Below are 21,138 nucleotides of genomic sequence, written 5' to 3' on the forward strand. Positions count from 1 at the left end.
ATCTACACTGGGGATTAAAATATGAATAAAAAAAATTAAAGGTGGAGTGTTGGCAAAGCAGCTGGTTAAACGTATTACTGTCATGTTGAGGCTGTGTGCAGACAGGAGTGGTGAAATGGAGGACCCAAAGTGCAGACTCTGGAGACATAACGTGAACTCAAAAGTAGCAAACTTCTGGCTGGCTGGCTGGCTGGCTGGCTGGCTGGCTGGCTGGCTGGCTGGCTGGCTGGCTGGCTGGCTGGCTGGCTACAGCATGAAAGAGGGTAGCTCACGACACAAACAAAGGAAAACACAGGGCTTAAATACACGGAGGGAGCAATCAGGGAATGAGAGACGGAAGGGAAACACAGCTGGGACAATTCAGGGCTGACGAGACAAAGGAAGCAAAACCAGACACTTGAACATGAGACACAGACCTTCAAAGTAAAACAGGAAACATAACACAGACAGGGACTTGACACGGGGATACACCAGACAGGTGAGACAGCAACTATGGATCACAGACAGAAAACTAGAAGACTAAAGCTCTAACTAAACCCACACAGAGAACCTACACTTAGAATAATCCAATAACCCATAAGACAAAGCTATAATATAATGAAATAAATAAAATCAAAGAACCAATAACACAAAACACTGGGTCGATGACCCAGGCACCCTAACAATTACATTCAGACATTTTCATAGATGCTAATCTGAAAATGGTGACTGAGTCTGCACCTGCTCAAACTGTTTTATTAAAGCAGACATGGTCAGAGCTGCTGTCCCCTCTCCATCATCGTCAGAGCTTTCCTTGCTAATATATTAAATGAGTAATTAACAACTTTTTCAAACTCCATCTTCTCAACATCACTCTTGTTGGCCAAGGCGGTTAGCAAGATGAAACTCATCTGATGATAAATCACTGTGGCTCATTTGCTTGCTAATGCTAACTGTTTTTCCACACAAAGCACAGATTGTAACAAATCTCAGAGCAGTGAAAGCTGAGCCATTGGCTGCTTGCCTCCCATCCTGTCTCCCATGCCTGTATGACAGAGAGCTACTATAGTTTCTTATGGTCATGAAACAAGCGCAATTTGTGGCAGCAACACCTGACTGCAGCCACAAGATGGCAGTAATGCAAAGGAGGAATGCAAACAGGAGAGGCGCTTATAACACCACTGTCTGAGATGTGAGAGATCGATTTACCTTGGTACGTTAACTTAAGTCCATTTTTAGATTTGACAAGGCAAGCACTGCTTGGCTAGTTTGTCCTGATGGAAAGCCACCTCTTTTAGCGCTAATTTGAGAGACTCAGAAACTGAGATTTGAGATATCCCATAAACATTTTGACTTCATGCACTTCCACTATTGGCGATACTACTTAATCTTCAACTATGCATTTTTACAATCTATTGTGGTCGCAAACTTTGAAGCCATCATGATAACCTTCTCCCACCAACGATGTGGAGATCCAACCTCTTTAGATCCAATTAAAATCAAGACACTCAAAAAGATGCTCTGGGAAAGAGTATAATTCTTGGAACAGAGTTTAATACACTGAATCATATGAACAGCAGGAAAAATACATACAGACATTTAGCAAGAGAATTACATAGCAGAAAGCAAGCAAAGCAAAACCCCGGGGTGTACAGCCTTAAGCACAGACAGCAGAGCAACACAGAGACGGACAGAGACAAACAGCAGAGGGGAAAAAGAGCTGGGGGTATCCTCTGGTCCCCTAATATATAGGGATCAGTATCCCCGCCCCCTGCTGTTGGGTAACTTTCCCACGCGCCCAAACACAGCTGCAGGGGTCAGGTAGCGGCCAAGGTCTTGGCCAAAGGCCAGTCAGGACTCCGGCTACCCCTTGCTTTGGCTTATCACAATAGATCATGACACGGTCAAACATCACACATTAATCCTAATTATGAAATCTTACACAGCAAGTGGCACAATCTTAAACACTTCAGTGTAGTTCAAAGCATATGTGTGTGTGTGTGTGTGTGTGTGTGTGTGTGTGTGTGTGTGTGTGTGTGTGTGTGTGTGTGTGTGTGTGATTATATCATATGATATTTTATTGTGATGTGTTCAAGATCTCTGTTACAATGTTACTGTTTTGGTTGTGGAGGTTAGTTACCGGAGCTGGAGAGTTAGTTATTCAGGCGAACTCTCAACAGCATTAACTACCCTGTTACTGTAAAACCTTAATAAACCACGGTGAAGCAAAATGTCTTGTGCTTAAGACTACATTAAAGTTAAAATATATATGTTCAGTGCACATAGATATATAGTGTATTTATATATAGTGTACATAGTTATACATATCAAACAAAAATCCACCACACTATGTAAAGATGATGTTTACTTGAGAGAACTATAAGGCATCTGCACAAACATCCACATATTGTGCCCACAAACATTTATTTTATCTACCACCACTGTCAGGAATTCTGTTTTGCTGCCAAACAACTAGTTCTGAACAAACTCAAACAATCAAGAACAAACTGGTAACAATGATAAAAGCCTACAAAAAGAAACTCTTCGTAAAGTATATTTTCTGCAAGATATATTTATCATATGCAGAGGCCTAAGATTCCTAAAATATAGCTCAACCTTTGAAGTTGTCCAAAAAGGCTCTCTAGACTATTTGTCATAACAAATCTTATTTTGTCTCCTTTAGATTGATGGCCTGGTCACTCCACTATGTAAAGTGAAAAATGAATCATAAAAAAGATACAACCATGTCCAGAGCACAGAGGTGGGTAGTAAAGAGTTACATTTATTCCGTTCCATTTACTTGAGTAAGTTTTTGGAAAAAAAAAGTACTTTTAAAGTACCTTTTTTGCACGATACTTTTTACTTTTACTTGAGTACATTTGTGAAGAAGAAACGGTACTTTTACTCCGCTACATTTGCAAAATTCGACTCGTTACTTAAAAAAAAAAAAGTTTAACACATTAGATAATGTTGTTGTGAAAAAATGAAATCTGGAAATTAGAATTTTTGTGCCTTATTTTGTTAATGTTTTTATATATATTCTATTTGAAAATACTAAAATTTGTATATTTATTTATTTTTGTTTGTCTGATAACATTTATTTATAAAATAAATCGGACATTTCAAACAGTTACTCACTACTTGAGTAGTCTTTTCGCCAAGTACTTTTCTACTCTTACTTGAGTAACTTTTTTGACGACTACTTTTCACTTTTACTTGAGTAATAATATTTTAAAGTAATGCTACTCTTACTTGAGTACAATTTTTGGGTACTCGACCCACCTCTGCCAGAGCACAACCGTGCAGCATGTACACATGATCTTAATCTAAAATGAAGGCCATAGTGGTGGTTATGTGATCCATAGGTATATCTGTGGATGTTAGATCACTTTAGCTAGCCAATAAAGGCACCTTTAACAAGGACTTACACTTCAGAAGACCATATTGACAGCATTATGAACCCAGGAATTATGGTTAATTAAACAGAAGGTGTATCTGTGGATGTTAGATCATTTTAGCTAGTCAATAAAGGCACCTTTAACAAGGACTTACACTTGAGCTCACATTTTTTTAATCATTCGCAATTAATAAAAAAAAAAGAGAGAGGAAAACCATATTCACAGTAGCATTAATCCAGGTATTATGGTCAATTAAACAAAAATCATCTAAAAAAAAAAAAAAAAGACTGCGACGGATCAGCAGCACCTCAAAGGAAACCCAGACATGCATAAAGAAACAAATATTAGTAATGATAATAATCGAATATACATCTACTATCATGCAAATCTCACTACAGTGGGTTCAACTAATGGTGCATAGAATGAACCCAATAGCTATGGGAAGATTAGGAATTTTGCTGAAAACAGAGAAAATCACAAAGAAAAAAAAAAAAAAAAAAAAAAAATATATATATATATATATATATATATATATGTAAGCAAAAAAGCTAAGATTAACCCTGTGTTCAGAGTATCGTCATCCCAAAGATATCAGTGATGACAGCTTTTCTCCAAACTCTGTAACTCTCTTAATATACAGATAATAATATACAAATAATAATAATAAAAGTAATATTGCTACAAACAAAGACCCCAGTCAACCCAATGCATCGCCCCTTAAAAACACACAAAAAACAAACAAACAGACAAAAAAAACATTAAGAAAAACTTTGAATGAGTGTTTTTTTAGTATAGTTGTCTTACTACTATGACGAAGTCTCACAGTGCACATTTTGGCCATCAAGACAAGAAAGTCAAGTCTGGTGTAATTTTCACAGCTGAAATATAACCTCAAATGCGGCACATTAATAGACACAGTTTTTACTTTGCCAAGTGGTGAGTCAAACAAATAACTTGCTCTGTTTCTCTCACTGGATTCACTCAAACAAAGTACACACACACATACTTCAGTAAGCGTTGTATATTTAAGAAAGCAGATTTGTTTAATACTAGCTGTTTTCCCAGAGCCACAACCACTACCATGCAGGATTTTTTTATAGAGCAAAGCAATGTACTTGTATTTGCCAAGTCACAAGCTGAATCACTTTGCAACAGAAGCCCTGCGGTCTTTCCCTTGCTAGAACGTAACACAGATTCAGTGTGTCCACTGTGCAGACTTGCAACGCTGTTAAAAACAAATTATGATCCTGTGTTTTTTTAGGGTTAGGGCAAGTCTATTGGACAAGAGGTGAAACATCTTAAAAAAACCAAAACAAAAAAATAAACAACTTAAAGAAGTTCAATCGCCTTCTTTTCAAGCTCCCTAGACTACCATGACCTGGATGAGTGAGAACCTACAGATCTAGGATGCTATGTGGTGATAGGAATATCTGGGATTCATCAATCATTCTTTGTATTATGGGCAAAATAACGCTGCAAACATTAAAGTAGTTCTCAGAGTGTCAAACAATTACACTGATACATGCACTTATTCTATTATTGTATGGTCTTTACCCTACAATATAAAGTGCCTTTAGGTGACTATTGGTTCATCTCCTAGCTCTCAGACCGCACTCAGTTTATCCAACTTAAATCCCATTCTTCAACTCTCTATCCTGTTTCTGCTGGTGTGCCCCAGGGTTCAGTATTGGGGCCTCTTTTATTCATTATTTATATGCTTCCTCTTGGTTATATATTCCGAAAATATAATATAAACTTTCACTGTTATGCCGATGACACCCAGCTCTACCTTTCTTCTAAACCCAATTCATCCCTCCCACCTACCTCCCTCTCAGACTGTCTTATTGAGATTAGATCCTGGTTCTCCTCCAATTTCCTCAAACTCAACAGTAATAAAACTGAAGTTTTACTTGTTGGCACACCATCTATCCTAACCAAATCCCACAGCTTTTCCATTACCATTGAAAATTCTCCCACCCTTCCCTCCCCTCAGGTTAAGAGTTTGGGTGTCATACTTGATAATACTCTCTCATTCCAGTCTCACATTAATTACATAACCCGGTCTGCTTACTTCCACTTACGTAATATTAACCGACTGCGCCCCTTCCTTACTCCCCATGCTGCTGCCATCCTTGTCCATAGTCTTATTACATCCCGTATTGATTACTGTAATTCCCTCCAATTGACCCTGTGCACGAGAAAATGCTAACTTCCTGGTTTGAGACCGGATGTGGGGTTGTACATTTCCGGTAGCTTTACTTTGCGGTCAATCGCTACTGCGAAGATATACTCCAAAATTGATGTTCAAAACTCGAAAACGGAACAATCGCGTTAAGTTACAAAGAGGAGAAGGTGGGAACACTCACCACTGTTGTGTCATAAAAATCTAATGATCAATTTTGACGTTTAAAGAGTTTAGATCGATCAGTTGTTTACATCATTAAACACAAGCAGAACTACATCACTGCAGCAGAAGACACATCGTCCACATTCACAAGCACATCTCTGTATAGTGACTGGTCTTATGATTTAAACAGGCAAATGTTCAGCATTCAAACTACAGGTGAACAATAGTCAAACCAGATGTTTTCCCCGTTATGTCGATATCAGCTAGTCAAGTACACACCTACACAGCATGTTAACAAACCGTGAAAAAAAGCCACACAAAAAATTAATGATTGCTGGTAACGGTTTCTATACATTAGTATTTACGAAGGGTATGTTGTGACTTACCTTCAAAATTACAGCGGTCCCTCGCTATAACGCGGTTCACCTTTCACCTCGCTGTTTCACAGATTTTTTAGTGCAAGTTTGCATGCTTTTTTACGTCCTGCGTCCTGATCGCTGCAGACGATCTCCTCCGTCTCTCCTGTACAGTACAGAATCGCTGCATCTATCGCTAGCAGTGTGACTCTGAAGTGCAGTGCTGTATGTCCACGATGTACACGAAACGTTTTGCACCGTCAAAAAATAAAATTGGCTACTTGATTTCACCTATCACTGGTTATTTTTAGAACATAACACCCGCGATAAACGAGGGACAGCTGAGAAATATAACATTTGAATCCATTTTCTCTTTTCCCCTGAGGCATGGGGGAAAAATATCGACAAGTCGATGAACATCATTTACAGATATATTGGGTAAATGCCCGAGACATCTATAGAAATGTAAATCGCCGCTTTATTTATTTATTTGCTTAACTTGTTTTGGACCGTAAAAAGGGCGCGAATAGGACACCGGAAACAAAGCTCCCCACAGGAGTTTCCGCACCGGAAGTAGCATATGCTAACGTGCACATAGTCAATTTGGTCTCCCTAAAAAGTCCCATCATAAACTCCAACTTCTTCAAAATTCTGCAGCTCGGATCATAACCCGTACTCCGTTAAGTGCTCATATTACCCCATTTCTTCAGCAGCTTCACTGGTTGCCCATAGAAGCCAGGATAAACTTTAAAATCTTACTTCTCACGTTCAAATGTATCCATAAATCTGCTCCTTCATATTTGTGTGACCTGCTTCATATCACCACTGTTTCCCGCCCTCTCAGATCATCATCTGCTACTCATCTTACCGTTCCGTCCTCACACCTTATCACTGTGGGGAACAGAGCTTTCAGTCGCTCTGCTCCCCGGCTCTGGTACTCTCTTCCTCCTGCACTAAGAAATATTGACACCCTTTCCGTATTTAAGACACAGCTCAAAACACACCTGTTTAAACTGGCTTATTCGCTTTAATGCTGATTTTATCTGTTGTCACGCTCTGTTTTGTAATTTTAACTTATTTTATATATTTTATGACTATTGTTCCTTTTATTAATTGTGTTTTTTGTAAGGTGACCTTGGGTTTCTGAAAGGCGCCCTCAAATAAAATGTATTATTATTATTATTATTATTATTATTATTATTGTGAGTCAACACTATATAAATAAAACTGAATTGAATTGAAATAAAAGCAAATCTCCATAAAGAGGCAGATAAGGAAAAAAACTTTAATTTTTCCTTTTTTAGTGATCAGTCACATTGGGAGAAAATTTCTTGCTTAATTGGTGCATAATGTTAATTCTGTCACTGAGTGGTGGATACTGCAAATTGTCCCCAGTTGCTGTGTTAAGCTTGTGTGTCCTAAGTCGGAGTTTCGGTCTATGTGTTTCCTGTTTTATTTTGATAGTCAGTGTATCTAGTTTTGCTTTCCTTTGTCTCATTATGTCTGATTTGTCTCAGCTGTGTTTCCACATATCCCCCATCCTCTCATGTTTCTGCCTGTGTATTTTAGTTCTCAGTCTTCCCTTGCTTGTTGTCACGTCATATCTCCTCAGTGCTGTGCGTTTCCTTCGTGTTCCTAGTCTCCATAGTTCCTAGTTCTGGTTTCTTTTTTTCCAGTTCCTTTTGTCCTTAGTTTGTTAGCTATAGTTATTATTTGGTTTTTGTTTTCTGTATTCGAGTTTTTCACAGTGCAATAAAAGCTGCCTCTTTTAGTTCATCCCTTTGTGTCCTGCGAGTCCTGCTTTGGGGTCTCCTGCCTGCCACAGCACACATCACGACAATTTTCGTTGTTTTAAATAATGTGATAATAAAAATTTGCTCATTAAAGACTGCTGAAAAAGAGTTTTACATGTAAAATAACATATCAACACTAACTGGAAATGAAAATTATTATGACTAACACTCCCTCTTTTTGAGCCATATTTTCATATTCCCTTGCTGTCACCTGCATTTAGCTCGTACAACTGAAAAAGTAACAACCGTATAAGTGCATTTAAAGTACATTAGTATCAATATAATATAAGGTAGGATTCCAGAAGGATTCCTTTACCATCATCATCCATTAAAGGAAAGTCAAGTCAGGTAAATGATGAATGAGGCAAGCGTGCTGAATAAAATGTAATAGAGTTAACTTACTGACTCCTCTCTCCTCTCATGTGTTTTTAAGATAAATGTCATGGTCCACAATGACAGGCATTAATATTTCTAGCTCCACTGGAATAAAATGGAGGCACTGCTCTTTATTTACCTGTTGCCATGGAAAGTCATGGCATCAGAGCTCCATAGATAATGGCCTTTTTTTTATGATCAATTGTACTGGAATATGGAACAATCTCAGGGTTCATCAGCTCAGAACTCAAGGTTAGGCTCGCTGTAGAAATGAGAGAGACTGAAGAGATAGTATGAGCAAGAGAGTTAAGATGATCGTTATTAAGACAAGTAAAATAACAGAAGGGGGCTTTATTAATTCAAAAACGCTGGATTTGCACATGGAAAAAATAATACAGGAAAGTTCTGCTGTTCTGAAATAACTTGATATCCTGATAATATTATGACCATGTTATCACTTTAGCTAAAGGCCCATAGAAAGGAGGTTAGAGATGGGTTACAGTGTGCTTCTACAGTTTTAATTATTAAATACCTATGTTCTTCTGGTATTGCCTCTGCCCCCAGGTGAATATTAACATATGGCTGAATTACATGCTACATTACTTCGTGATTTCTCCCTCTCTGCCTTTTCATATGCCTCTGTCTCTCCCAAACACATAAACACCTTGAGCTTGCCATGCTCCTAAACTTGTCTCTCTCTCTGCTGCTGCTCCGTCTCTGAGTTGCAAAATCTCAGGAGAAAGACACATCATGGATGATAATGGCTTACCTGTAGTGTTGATACTTATTCATATCCTGAACAACAGAGCTGGCAAGCCAATAATTACTACACAGTGTGGGCAAACACTCCACAGACATTATCTAGAGGGGCCAGAGCCTTGTGTGTAACTGGTAGCACAAATCGATACCACCAAATGGCAGCTTGCAGATCTCATATAATTAGACAGAGACACAGGGAGGGAGCTCTGCAGGCCCAGACAGATGAACATTAAACAAGCATTTTTAGCCTGTTTCTCAACATGTTCCACCAAACATGCATTGGTTTGATATTGAATAGCAAAGCTAATCCCACACAAAGTGGGGACTGACTAGCAAAGAGACCTAAGAGACATTTAACAAAGCAGCTTAAAGACAATAAGCAGCAGACATATATCAAAGAATCAGAACCAATTATATCTTTCTGCATTTAAGCTTCTCTTTAATCTGATTACAAATCTGAAGGAATAGACATGTCGCCAACTTTTTTGTTTCTCTTTTTGTTTTACTTTTCCCTTTGACGTCATGATCATTTGTGTCAGATGTGTCTGCTTAGGTGTTTCCACTTCCCTCATTACCCTCTTGTGTATTTAAGTCCTCTGTCTCTAGCTGTTCTTTTTGTTTTGCTACTGCTAAGTTTCAGTTTCATTTGCATGCTCATGTTTAGACTTTTTCATGTTTATGTTTTGCATGTTCCTGTTCAGTTTCATGTTCTTTTCTCTCGTCATTGTTTTCATAGTTCGTTTAGTTCTTTCCCAGTTTAGGTTTTAGTTTAGTTATTCCCTTGTCCACCTTGGCTTATTTTTCTGTTTTTGGACATCAGCCTGAAATAAATGGCTCGCTTTTTGTTTGAGCATCAGTTCACTTCTCCCGTGTCTGCTTTTGGGTTCGGGTTCGCTCCATAAACACACCGGTGTGTTTATGGAGCTTATTTAACTGAACTGAACTGAAATATACCAGTTTTTAAATTGTGTTGATAGGTCACGTGAAACCGGAGTCGTGATAAAAAAAATATACAAAATGTTTTTTCCTAAATACTTTCGTCAATTTTAAGAAAACAAAAAACACCGCTTTACTATTGGTGGGAAATGTACCATGTCGACCAATCAAAAAATTATATGGAAACATGTGCCGTTGTTTAGGAAGAGGGTGAAGTTTTAGGAGTGGCGTCGGCAAGAGAGACAGTGAGTTTTGAGATGTGAGAGATTTGTGACGTTGCAGTGTGTAGTTAGTGTGTAGTGTAGTCAATAGTTTTGTTTTGTGTGTCAAAACAGTGAGGCAGCGACTCAGTGTCACAGAGGCTGCCTAAGTGCCACCAAAGGCAGTGTAAACGCTGTCTCCAGGTGGAAAACAGGAGGAGTGATACGCTTCTTGCATTCAGGCCTGCAGGTATCAGGCTTGTGATGTGCTCCTCTGCTCCTCTGGAGTGGCACAGATCGTTTGTAATACTTCTTATTTGATGCAGAACACCTGAATGCTCTGTAAATAGTTTGAAATGGTTATAAAAAAAATGCCTTGGCTGCATCTTTAGGTAAATAGTTGCATATAACTTTGTTGTTTGCAAAACTTGTGCATAGGTTTTTAAATTTTAAGATGTGATGTATACCATCCTTAGAAAACACTCCAAAGAAGAAACAAAATGTTCACAAGTCCTTTTTTAGATTTAAATTAGACAGCAGATGTTAACAATACAGACTCAAAGGTATAAAATTATGCTTTTTTTCCCATGTTGCCTTATTTATATAGTTATTCTAGATTCTAGATGATACAGTCAATAATAACAAACTTAAGAAGTCATAAAATAACTTATTTTGGATAAAACCAAATCTCCAGAGATTGCAAATTTGTCACGGCTTTGCAAACTGCTGAAATCCTGGCATCTCTATTTCTCCAGATTGACAAATCAGAGACTTTATTTCCCTCCATTTATTTTTTAACCATGGGAAAAACCGCTAATGTTATGATTAATGCATATTTGGAGACAAATTTGTACAACTACTGCATATTTGTTCTGTTTCATGTCTAATCTAAGGCTTCTGATGACAGTGCTTTCCATATACTGCGTAGCCATCCATCCGGGGAGTGTAGAAAGTGCTCTGATATGGAAATTGAGATTCATGCATGATGTCATCTGTTGATTTTATGTCAGTTTTTCAATAGCAATGGTCCTTGGAAAATAATTTCCTAACACAACCAAGGAAAAGGATCAAGCCATAAATGAGATTACCACATCTTTACATGAACATTTAAAAAAAAGTCGCAAAATTTATTTAATGAATATAATTGGTGGGAGAAAGGAGAGCCCGCACGAGAGAGATACTTTTTAACCCCACTGTGCACTGATATGTATAAAGTACATCAAATTTATTTGGAATCGAGGCATCCAATGCATCATTTATGTTGTGTGTGCCGCTGCTACTGCTTCAATCAACATTTTTGTTAACACTTCTACCACAGATAATTGCTGAAGCATTCAATTCAAATGGGTATTTCAGACCTAAATACTCAAAACAAAATACAATAAAAAAGAATCCCTCTAGCTTTAAGTTCATGTTTTATGTCAATGTTTATAAAATACACTTATTTGCCTGCTACTAAGACAAACAGAAGAAAAACTGCTGATAATATTTGCTAGTTTAATCATTTCCAAGTCTGAAATTTATTTCTGTTTATTCTGTCACTTGGTCATTATTTTTAAGCATCTGCCAGCCTGTTGTAAATTGTGGAAAGAGTAAGTGCAATATGGAGCAATCTAAAAAATTTGAGCAATCAGTGAATCAGAGTAACAAATGTTCCTCATTTACATACTACGGGGTAAAACATGCACTTCCATGTGTATTATCCTATGACCGGAATGCCTGTTTTAAACAGTGCCTTAATCTTAGTCTTCTTAAGAAGGATAAGGCCTGTGATGTGGAAAAGAGTTTACATGAGCCAGTCTATTGATTAGTTTAGTATCATGTTGATTAGCGACTGGTCCTGGTCACCATGGCTACATGAGTGCATTAACTGTTTCTTTTATCTCACCAGAATTCTCTATTTTTATTCATTCGTTTTATTTCGTTTTCATTTAAATGACTTTCTGTGTTTAACCCAGAATATACAATACAGGCTGATTAAAAAAAACTAACATCTACTTTTAATAAGGTTCTTTGTAAGGCAATATGGAACAGTGGGTAGATGGATGGATATAGACCGCCATCCATTTGTCTAAAGACATAATATCATTGGAGAAGCATTCATACTGAGAAAACACGCAAGTCAATATAGTCTGAATATGACAGTGTGGAGGAAAAAAACAGACAAATATGACACTCCTGGAAGCTTCAGAGGGAGGATATAAATCTCTCTTTACTAAAGCCATATAAGAGAAGCAAGCTGGGCAAGCATTCATATAAGACTTTCATCTCCCTTTACAATATTGGCCTTTCTAGTAAATGACTTTCATGATTCAAATGTGTCAAGAAGGTTTCCAGCTAATGCATGAATTATTCTCTCTTTCATTATTACCTTCATTCTCATTCACACTAGATGGTCCTTGATTTTTGTTGACAACAGTTCTCTCACTATCTCAAAGTACAGTAAAAGCATGAAAAGGACACTAGTGTGCTTTCAGTATTTCAAGAATATTTCTTTAGCCTTTAATCATACAAGATGTGGATGTCAAAAAATGACAGAAAAGGTAAAATTGCAGACATTTTACAGAAGGAAATGCAGAGAGCAGTAAGACAAAAAGAAAATGTGAATATATTAAAATGATATAATGCGCATCATCAACATTAGCTATAGTTTGAGAAAGCAGTTTCAGATTTGAACATCTGAAGGAGCACATGTCCTTGGGATGGAAATATGTTATTGCCACGTGTTGATGTAATATGGGATAGTGTCTCGATGTGTGATTTGACCATATAAGCATTCTAAAAAAACAAAAAAACAGCCCAATGATCAGATTCCTGTCTGTGATAAAACAGTTTGCACTCAGCATGTTCAAACAATTTCTTGGCATTCTACTTGCATCCAAGTAATGCCATCTGTTTCAATGATTACTTTAAAATTCAAGTTGTGTGTGAGATACACTTGTGTATGGTACTGGGCTGAAAGAAAATGAGACAATCTGTGTGTTCAAAGAGAAAGCCAAGTTTCTACTGTGGGACACACTGCTGAGTGCAATATCAGATTTAATATCAAAATAGCACTTTGTTGCATATCAGTAAGTATTTGCAAAGGTGGGGTCATGGGTGGCATTGCTGTAAAATCAAAAGACATCAAACATTCTTTGAAGATGGCATCAAATGAAGTACAGAGAGTGAGCTTTCGTCTTTGTTGCATTTCAATCACTGAATAATGGTACCAATGATACAGTACATGGATAGTTAATCCCAATGGATACTGGAAGCTTTCTAGGATATCGCTCTGAATACCCATAACTCAGAAATTCCTAACTCCGTTCTTCAGATCCAAGTTCTTTACAATATGATCCTAATCTTTTCTTTTCTAGTTCTTAAGCAGTGCCTTTAAGATTTGTTCTGGAGGAGGTTAGAGTGTGATTGAATTCTTAAAGGATTTTCTTTTTAGAATATTAAGACTTTTTTTGTCTGAGTACAGATTGTTCAGCAGAGGTCAAAATAACCTCTGCTGTTATGGGGAAGACACATTTAGGAAGTTGGTTATGAACATATTTGAATACTGGGGAGATGTGATCCCTCAAAAGTTATCACAACCACAGCCTTGCAATAATGTATAAACTTTCACATCCACCTTACTTTCTTTTCTGACTTTGTGTAAAGTAAAATATTTTACTTGAGCTCTGTTGCTCCAGGTTCATACTCCTCAAATCAGTTCAAATTTCAAACACATAATATATCTGTTAGCTTATAAATGTGTCGACTATTACTGTTAAATGTAGTTCCTACAAATAAATAATAGGGATTAAAAATACTGGGAAAAAATCAACACAAGGAAAAAAAGAAAAATCTTCTTTTCTTGAAAACTTTATTCTACGTATCAGACAAGAAGAGTGCCAAATAATCTATTTCTTAGTTAGTCCAAAAACAACCAAAGTGTGATATTTTTGTCATTTATATCAGGAGCCTTTGAATTTCATCACATTATATCATTTTCATTTTGGAGATAAGCACTTGATGAGGCATTATGTGCAGTACTTACTAGTATTTCCAAAAGACATTAAGTGGACTGTTCTACTAAGATACTCAAAAAAATAAAATTCCTGGAAGATGCTGCTTCCATGACATTTTATTCTGTTTTAGTTTGTATTTACCTTTCTGGATCAGAAACTAAAGCAAAACACTGTAGCTAATAGATGAATGCATATATTGATTGGAAGAGCTCAGTCAATGGGTCTTTACACCAGCAATTCAGACTTCTAAGAAGAAGTTAGACGTTGTTATATCATTTTTTTTCTTTAGGTACTATGTTTTTTAGTTTTTTCACATTTCAAACTGAATACTATTATAGTATTCATTGTGCCTCAGTGTTGTGAGCCAAGTGGCTTTGCTACACAAAATAGTAAAATGGCAGTTTATGAAATAGTAACTAAGTTTAAGCTTTGATGCATGGTTTCAACACGCTTTTTATATTTTTCATTTTTTAAGTACACGGATTGAAGAATGGCTTTAACACAGTCTGATTGATGGCAGTTTTTAAAATAGTAATCTATTCATTCCTCTTCATGGAAATTGTACTTGGAGTGTCAAGGAACAGCATAGGAGTAAGGAGGTGGTAGCACTGACAAGAATTACACAGATTTCAAATGAAGAACGTGAAAAGAAGAACTAAAAATCCCACATGTCTTATTTGTCTTTTGCCTAGGAAAATAATTACTATGGTTAACTTCATATTAGTGAAAATGTGCTTCTTGCATTTTTTTGTATTTATTTATTATCTCAAATGTATCATATCCATTGTTAAGGTCTTTTTCAATGACTTTTGTCTGGGACTGTCTGATGCTTATTTCTTTGTGGAGTGGAGTCAAAATCCAAATTGGAATTCGTTTCCGTGACTACGGCCTTTAACGCAATTGCTCTTGGCATTTTCCATCATATTACATTCACGTTAACTCTCTTAAACTTATTTAGAAAGTGCTTCAGGCCAAACACATTGACAGCACTGCAATGTCCCACTAATGCTATCCAGTTTTTCAAATTGATTTAAATCATCCATGATTTAATGATACCCGATAATAACCAAGACAAGTATCCAGGGGACCTGCTGGACACAGGAGTAACACATTCCCATATATGGCTAATTTAAAACCACTACTTAACCTAACATGCATGTCTTTGGAGTGTGGGGAGAAGCTGGAGTACCTAGAGAGAAGGCAGATGCACAGGGATGACATGCTAACCAGTGCAAGGCTGTACCACCTAGTATAAAGGTATACTATATACTATGTTTCACCACGTGTTAGCCTGGCCTAGGTTTTTAGCAAGAGCAGTGTAACAATTAATAAGTTACTATTTTTCCATCAAAAATAAATAACTGGCAAAGAATTCATGGTTTGGTCACAAGCCTACAGTACAGTCTATGCAGTGAAGCTGTTGAAATCATTTGGTAATGTCTATTTCTGAATCAGTAGACTTCTAAAATGTATTAAAATGTATTGAACTTGTTCACCTCTTTTCAGTGCCTTTTCTTAATTAAATGCCAGCTATATTGAAAAGAACAGTCAGTAAGAATGTTATCAGTCTTGGTTAAAATTGAATTCCCTCCCAAATCTTTAAATACTGTTTCACTGCTCTGAGCTCATGTCTGTCTTGTGCAACCTTTCACATTTAACAGCCATGGTTGTAGCAACTTAACTGTAACTCTAGAATTTTTATCCCTGTTGTGTCTGCTGTGCACAAGGTTGTATGACCGCTGGCACTAACTGTGTTATTAAGTTACTTTTCTCTTTCTGATGCCTGTGGCCTCTTTCTGGTCCAGCATAGGTTGTCCTGGTAATCACTGTAACATCCCGAAGCTGTTCTTTGATTGGTCTACCAGAGCAGCACTCTGGGCTGTCATTTCTTATTTGGGAAAGGGAGGAAGTTCATGCCCACAGACAGGACTAGATTTGATTGGAATAATACTGGTGTGCACTGAGCTCACAGAAATGCCCATCTTGACAGTGACAGCACTGTATGTTTGCTGCGATGCTGCAGAAATGGAAACCAGCCACCAAGACAAATCATCTTCTACTAGCTTTTTACTAAAAATTGTAGATATGAATGTCTTTCTTCACAACAGCCATTTCCATGGTATTAATCAGTTTGAAGGCTTACATTTTAGGGGGATTTCGAGGCAGTGTGTGCGTGCGTGCGTGCGTGTGTGTTGATTTAATGGAGAAAAATAAACGAGTCTGCATATTTATAGAATAACCAGGGTCAAAAGACAGAGGCGAATAACAAAGCCCTGCCTACATCATTATTTTGGCCCCTTGATGAATGTCTTTCATTATTAAAAGTCTAAGCTTTCATTTCAAGATATTAATTGTTCTTCAAATGAAAGAACAATAAATACATTGTGTGGACTGCTAGGGTGATTGTTGTACGTGTTATCAGAGTTAAATAAATATGCAGCTATATTTGAAAAAAACAGAGTTAGAGTTTGAGTCCAGGCAAAGTGCAGATAACTAAAAGTGTCAAATTTGTTTTAAATAAACTTAGGATACTCAATTTTCCATATTCATTATCCTTATTCACATGTGTTTTCCGTTAAACACAGAAAAGCATACTGCAGACAGACAGTGACATACTTCTACAAAGTGCAAATACCCCATGACTTTGATTAATCAGTCTCGTTGGAATGATGTCACATTTTCTTTATTTTCTCATACAGAGTGCAAGTGGAACAGATGGTATCGGGGAGTAACATATTCTCATTAGGAGGTCCAGAATCTGCATATATGAAAGGGAGAACGAGAGAAAAGGGGGAGGGGGTAAAATCCTCAGAGTTTTGGCACAGATCAACTCTCTGACCTTCTGTCCAGTCTGCTGGCCGACAGGCAGGAATAAAAGGATGAAGCAGGAAAGGAAAACTGACAGGCTCTCAGTAGCTCTAGATCTGAGTCACCAAAATCAGTAATCACCGATATGTTGCTTTCACATTTTACAGGACGTTTGTTAGGACAAAAAAAACCCCAAAAAAACAATAAGCAGCAATAAGACATCAGGTTGAGTCTGTACTTTCACTATACTTAAAAAAGTTACTGTACCACTGGAATATGTTTGTGCTTGTCTTTAGTTTTAAAGAGGATGAAGAAGAGCACTTGGTTGTGCATAAAAGTCAAATCTATCCATCTGTCCTTTTGTTATTTATGTTTCATTAAGTCACCATGATTTGCAGCAAAAACATAAATTTTGGGTTTCTGGGGTTGTCGATATTTGTTTAAACATAGAATGTGACCTTTATTCCACCCATTACTGCCTGGCAGCTAAATAGCATGTCATGTACTTTGACTGATGTGTCAAAAAGGGAAGATGACTGTCTGGTTGAATTACTATGTGTCGAATTCATCGTCTCTATTAGAACACGCCTTGGTTTCTTCCACTGACAAACACCTCCAATAGTAAAATGAGTAGACTATGGCTCAAGATGGGAGGTTGACTCTACTAAGTTCTGCTATGTTGTACTATTCTATTTGTAGGTGAAGAAGTTTTGTTTGTCCATAGGCTAAATACATTTTAAGATAGCAGAACATGGTGTGTTAATAATGAAGGCCTACAGTTAAAGTTTATGTTGCTTTAACCCTGTCCATCTCCTGGATTCATGTAGATTTAAATAACAATCAGCAAGATTGCTGTTGTTTATCTGTCACAACTTCACTTAGTAACAAAGAGCAGATTTATAAAGTAACACAGTACTACAGTAAGTCCTAGAGTCACCACAGACATCGAAGTGACTCTGTTGTGTCTTCTTCAGCAACCATAAACAGTTTTTGAAATAGCAAATCAGAAACAACGTTGGATACATTTTTAGCATAATGTAACACTATCACCCTCTTTAAAATATTAAGAGATAAGAGCAAATAAATTATATTTCTTTTCACAAAAACATAAGTACATTATCATCATCATTATTGTTTTTGTTTATTTTGGGTTTTTTTCTTCAAAAAACATTTTCTTACATTATAAATATTTTAATATAAATACAATTAATATAAATATTAATAATACTGCACACTTAGGAATAAGTTACTACAAATGTAAAATGGGCAAACTGGACAATTGTGTTCAAATATTAAAAGTTTAGAATTTTCAGTTTGATATATAAAGAATTATTATTATTCCTGCGGACGACCTGAAATAACTTATACACCTGTAAACAACACAATAGTACTCAAGAAAAATGGTGGAAACTGTTGCCTGAAAATACTCTGAATACACAAACATTTAAAATCCATGAAATAAATAAAACTGAAATCAAAATGAAATAAATGAGACAAAAATCCAAGAAAAACACATGGCTAAAATTAGCAATTAAAAAAAAGTAGGTGTTAATACATGTTTAAATGGGCTCAGTAAAGCAATTCTGGCCATTTGCATTGAAAAGAGCCAGTTGGGGGTAAATCAGGCATTGATTAGGATGCCTTCCAGGCATCTCCCAATAGAGCCATTCCATCAGAGCCAGACTGGCTTCAAAATACCTCTGGATTTCACATGAGTGGGAGGTGGATGTGGCATTAGGGTAAAGGATTTCAGGTTTTCTGTTCTCTGTCACTTCAATACAAATCCCCTGTGTCAAAAATGGCTGGCTGAATAAACACATTTGAACTGTGTCCTATGTAACTAACTGCAATTTCTGCAGTTCTGAAGCTAGACTCCCTCTTTGTACTTCTATAATTTTCTCATCATGCCAGAAGTCTGACCTTAAACCCAGAGAACATCAATTCATGTCTTGAAGAGATGGAGACTTGCAAGTAACAATGCAGTTATGATACCACTGAATACAAGGGGCAGACTTTCAAGGAAAACTGTAGATTGTTTTGCATCCACCTACTTTCTCTCAAGGAATTATACAGAAAAGATTATCCTTCCCAAATAAAGGATAGAATAATAATATTAAAGTAATTATTGTGTGTTTTAGTAGCAGTTTGCATGCATGATGCCAAACCATCCATGTTTGTTCCTCCTTCTTCTCCACAACCTCTTTGGTGGTGAAGTAATATAAATATGCCGCAGGAACCACCACTGGGAAAGTGGCCTTGGAAAAAGCCCTTGTAGTATGACTCATTCACTGTCCTACACAGCAATCACAAAAACACCCCCAAACCTCAGGCTCTTTAAGGTCAGATGATTAGAAGCTTTGTTGCCAACAGGTCAAAGTATAAACACCAGTTATGACAGCAGGAGGAAACACAGACCCATAACAACTTCTGCCCCCAACTATGAAGGTGAAAAGCAATGATGAAGTCCTTTTATTTATTTATTTATTCGTTTTGCCTTCATCTATCTTATTAAAAGAAGAGCTCAGACATATAGACTTTAATATGACACTATTAGCTCATTAATTATTGCATTAAAATTAAGCAGAGTATATTATTTCAGTAGGTTCCCACCACACATTTGCATTCACTCTGCTGATAGAATATACAGCCTGAGATGGTACCAACAATTATGGGAGTTGCACATGTTTTATTGTGTACATTCAGCACACATTATCGGCTTACAGTTGTGGTCAGACGTTTACATACTCATCATGGGCATAAATGTCATGGTAATTTGGGGTTTTAAATGACCTCTTTGAACTGTTGGTTTTGCAGGATGAAATGATGGTACAGCACACTCCTTTAAAGTCTTAAGAAAACAAGAATTGTGAGCACGAGTTTCCAACAAGCTTCTGACATAATTTTGCTTTGCTATATGACCAGTTTTCTGGGCAGAATTGGCAGAGTCAGTTAAAGTTGGCTGGTTTCGTGGCACAGACCTTTTAAGTGTAGTCTATAAATTTGCTTTGGGAAAGATTTTTCAGAAGCTTAATGCTAGCCTGCTTCATTAGGACCAAAATCAGTTTTCATGTGTATTTGTCCTTTTGAAACACCCAGTTGTAACCAATATGGTTGAACATTAAGCTAATGAGTGAGGTAACAATGAAGAATTTGGAGGTTGTTCTCTTCTTCATTAGTCCATCCAGTTTAGGCAGTCCACCAGAACAACTTACAGCAAACAGCCCCAGAGCATGATGCTACCACCTTGCCTGACATTTGGTACAGTGTTCTTTAAAAGCCTCACATTTGCTCCTCCAAATATATCTCTTGCCACTGTGTAAACTTGCTGAATCTTTGTCATAACTAACCATAGTCATCTTCCTTAGAGATTAATAAAGTATTCTGATTTATAGATGTTTTCTCCAGAAGGCATGTGAACTGTCCAAGTGGACAGCGGCAAATTTCATTCAAGCTTTGAAGGTGTGGTTTGTGAACCAGGGGCTTTATTCATGGTTCACACCCTCTCAATCCGGCATAAAAATCACTTCACTGTGATTTAAAGTTCCAGAATGAGACATTTCCAATTTGTATAAATCTACAATTCTCCTTAAATCTTGAGTTCTTTGGACGTCCCCAATGTTCTAAGTGCTCTCAAACAAATCCTTATTGTATCCTGGAAAATAAAAACTTCCAGTTCTAGATAATCACAATCACAAAGGAGATTCATTCATTCACTTTGTCAAGTATAAGAAAAAACACTCTAGAACCATCACTGCCACTTATTAAACAATTTAAACACAAATATGCATATATTTGAGCACGTATGGATACATTTGACCCTGTGTTGATTACAGAGAAACCAGAATAAATTCTTGTTTTGTTTTTTTTTTAAACATGAACATGTATGCTCTATGATAATTCCAACACTGGACATTAAACACATAAGTACCATCGCTTTCATGTCCACACTGAATGAATGTAAAGTTCTGTGTGTCATCCCTGTTCTTTGCATCCTCATTTCCAGTGGACACTAGCATGATGCCCTTTGCTTTGAACATTTGAATTGTGATGAGTAGCTACAGGCTGGCCTCTGAATCTCTTTACTTGTTGTTTTAGAGAAAAATAATCTCAAAAAAAGTAATGCCTTTTTTGACCTGCCACCATATTTTTGAGAAAGCTCACAGTAGCTCATAGTCTTGGAGGCGGCCGT

General features: G+C 37.0%; 1 protein-coding gene and 2 long non-coding RNA genes across 3 annotated transcripts in view; 1 reads left to right on the top strand and 2 right to left on the bottom strand.

Moving 5' to 3' along the window:
• The window catches only part of LOC146515766 (uncharacterized), a 404,546-nt gene that overhangs the window by 230,246 nt on the left and 153,162 nt on the right, over positions 1-21,138 (bottom strand). The window lies entirely within an intron of this gene.
• LOC146515768 (leucine-rich repeat-containing protein 4C-like) overlaps positions 1-21,138 on the bottom strand; it is a 172,793-nt gene that overhangs the window by 68,069 nt on the left and 83,586 nt on the right. The window lies entirely within an intron of this gene.
• The window catches only part of LOC146515769 (uncharacterized), a 66,212-nt gene that overhangs the window by 14,490 nt on the left and 30,584 nt on the right, over positions 1-21,138 (top strand). The window lies entirely within an intron of this gene.

Source organism: Neolamprologus multifasciatus, chromosome 7 (assembly GCF_963576455.1).
Source record: "Neolamprologus multifasciatus chromosome 7, fNeoMul1.2, whole genome shotgun sequence".
Lineage (NCBI taxonomy): Eukaryota > Metazoa > Chordata > Actinopteri > Cichliformes > Cichlidae > Neolamprologus > Neolamprologus multifasciatus.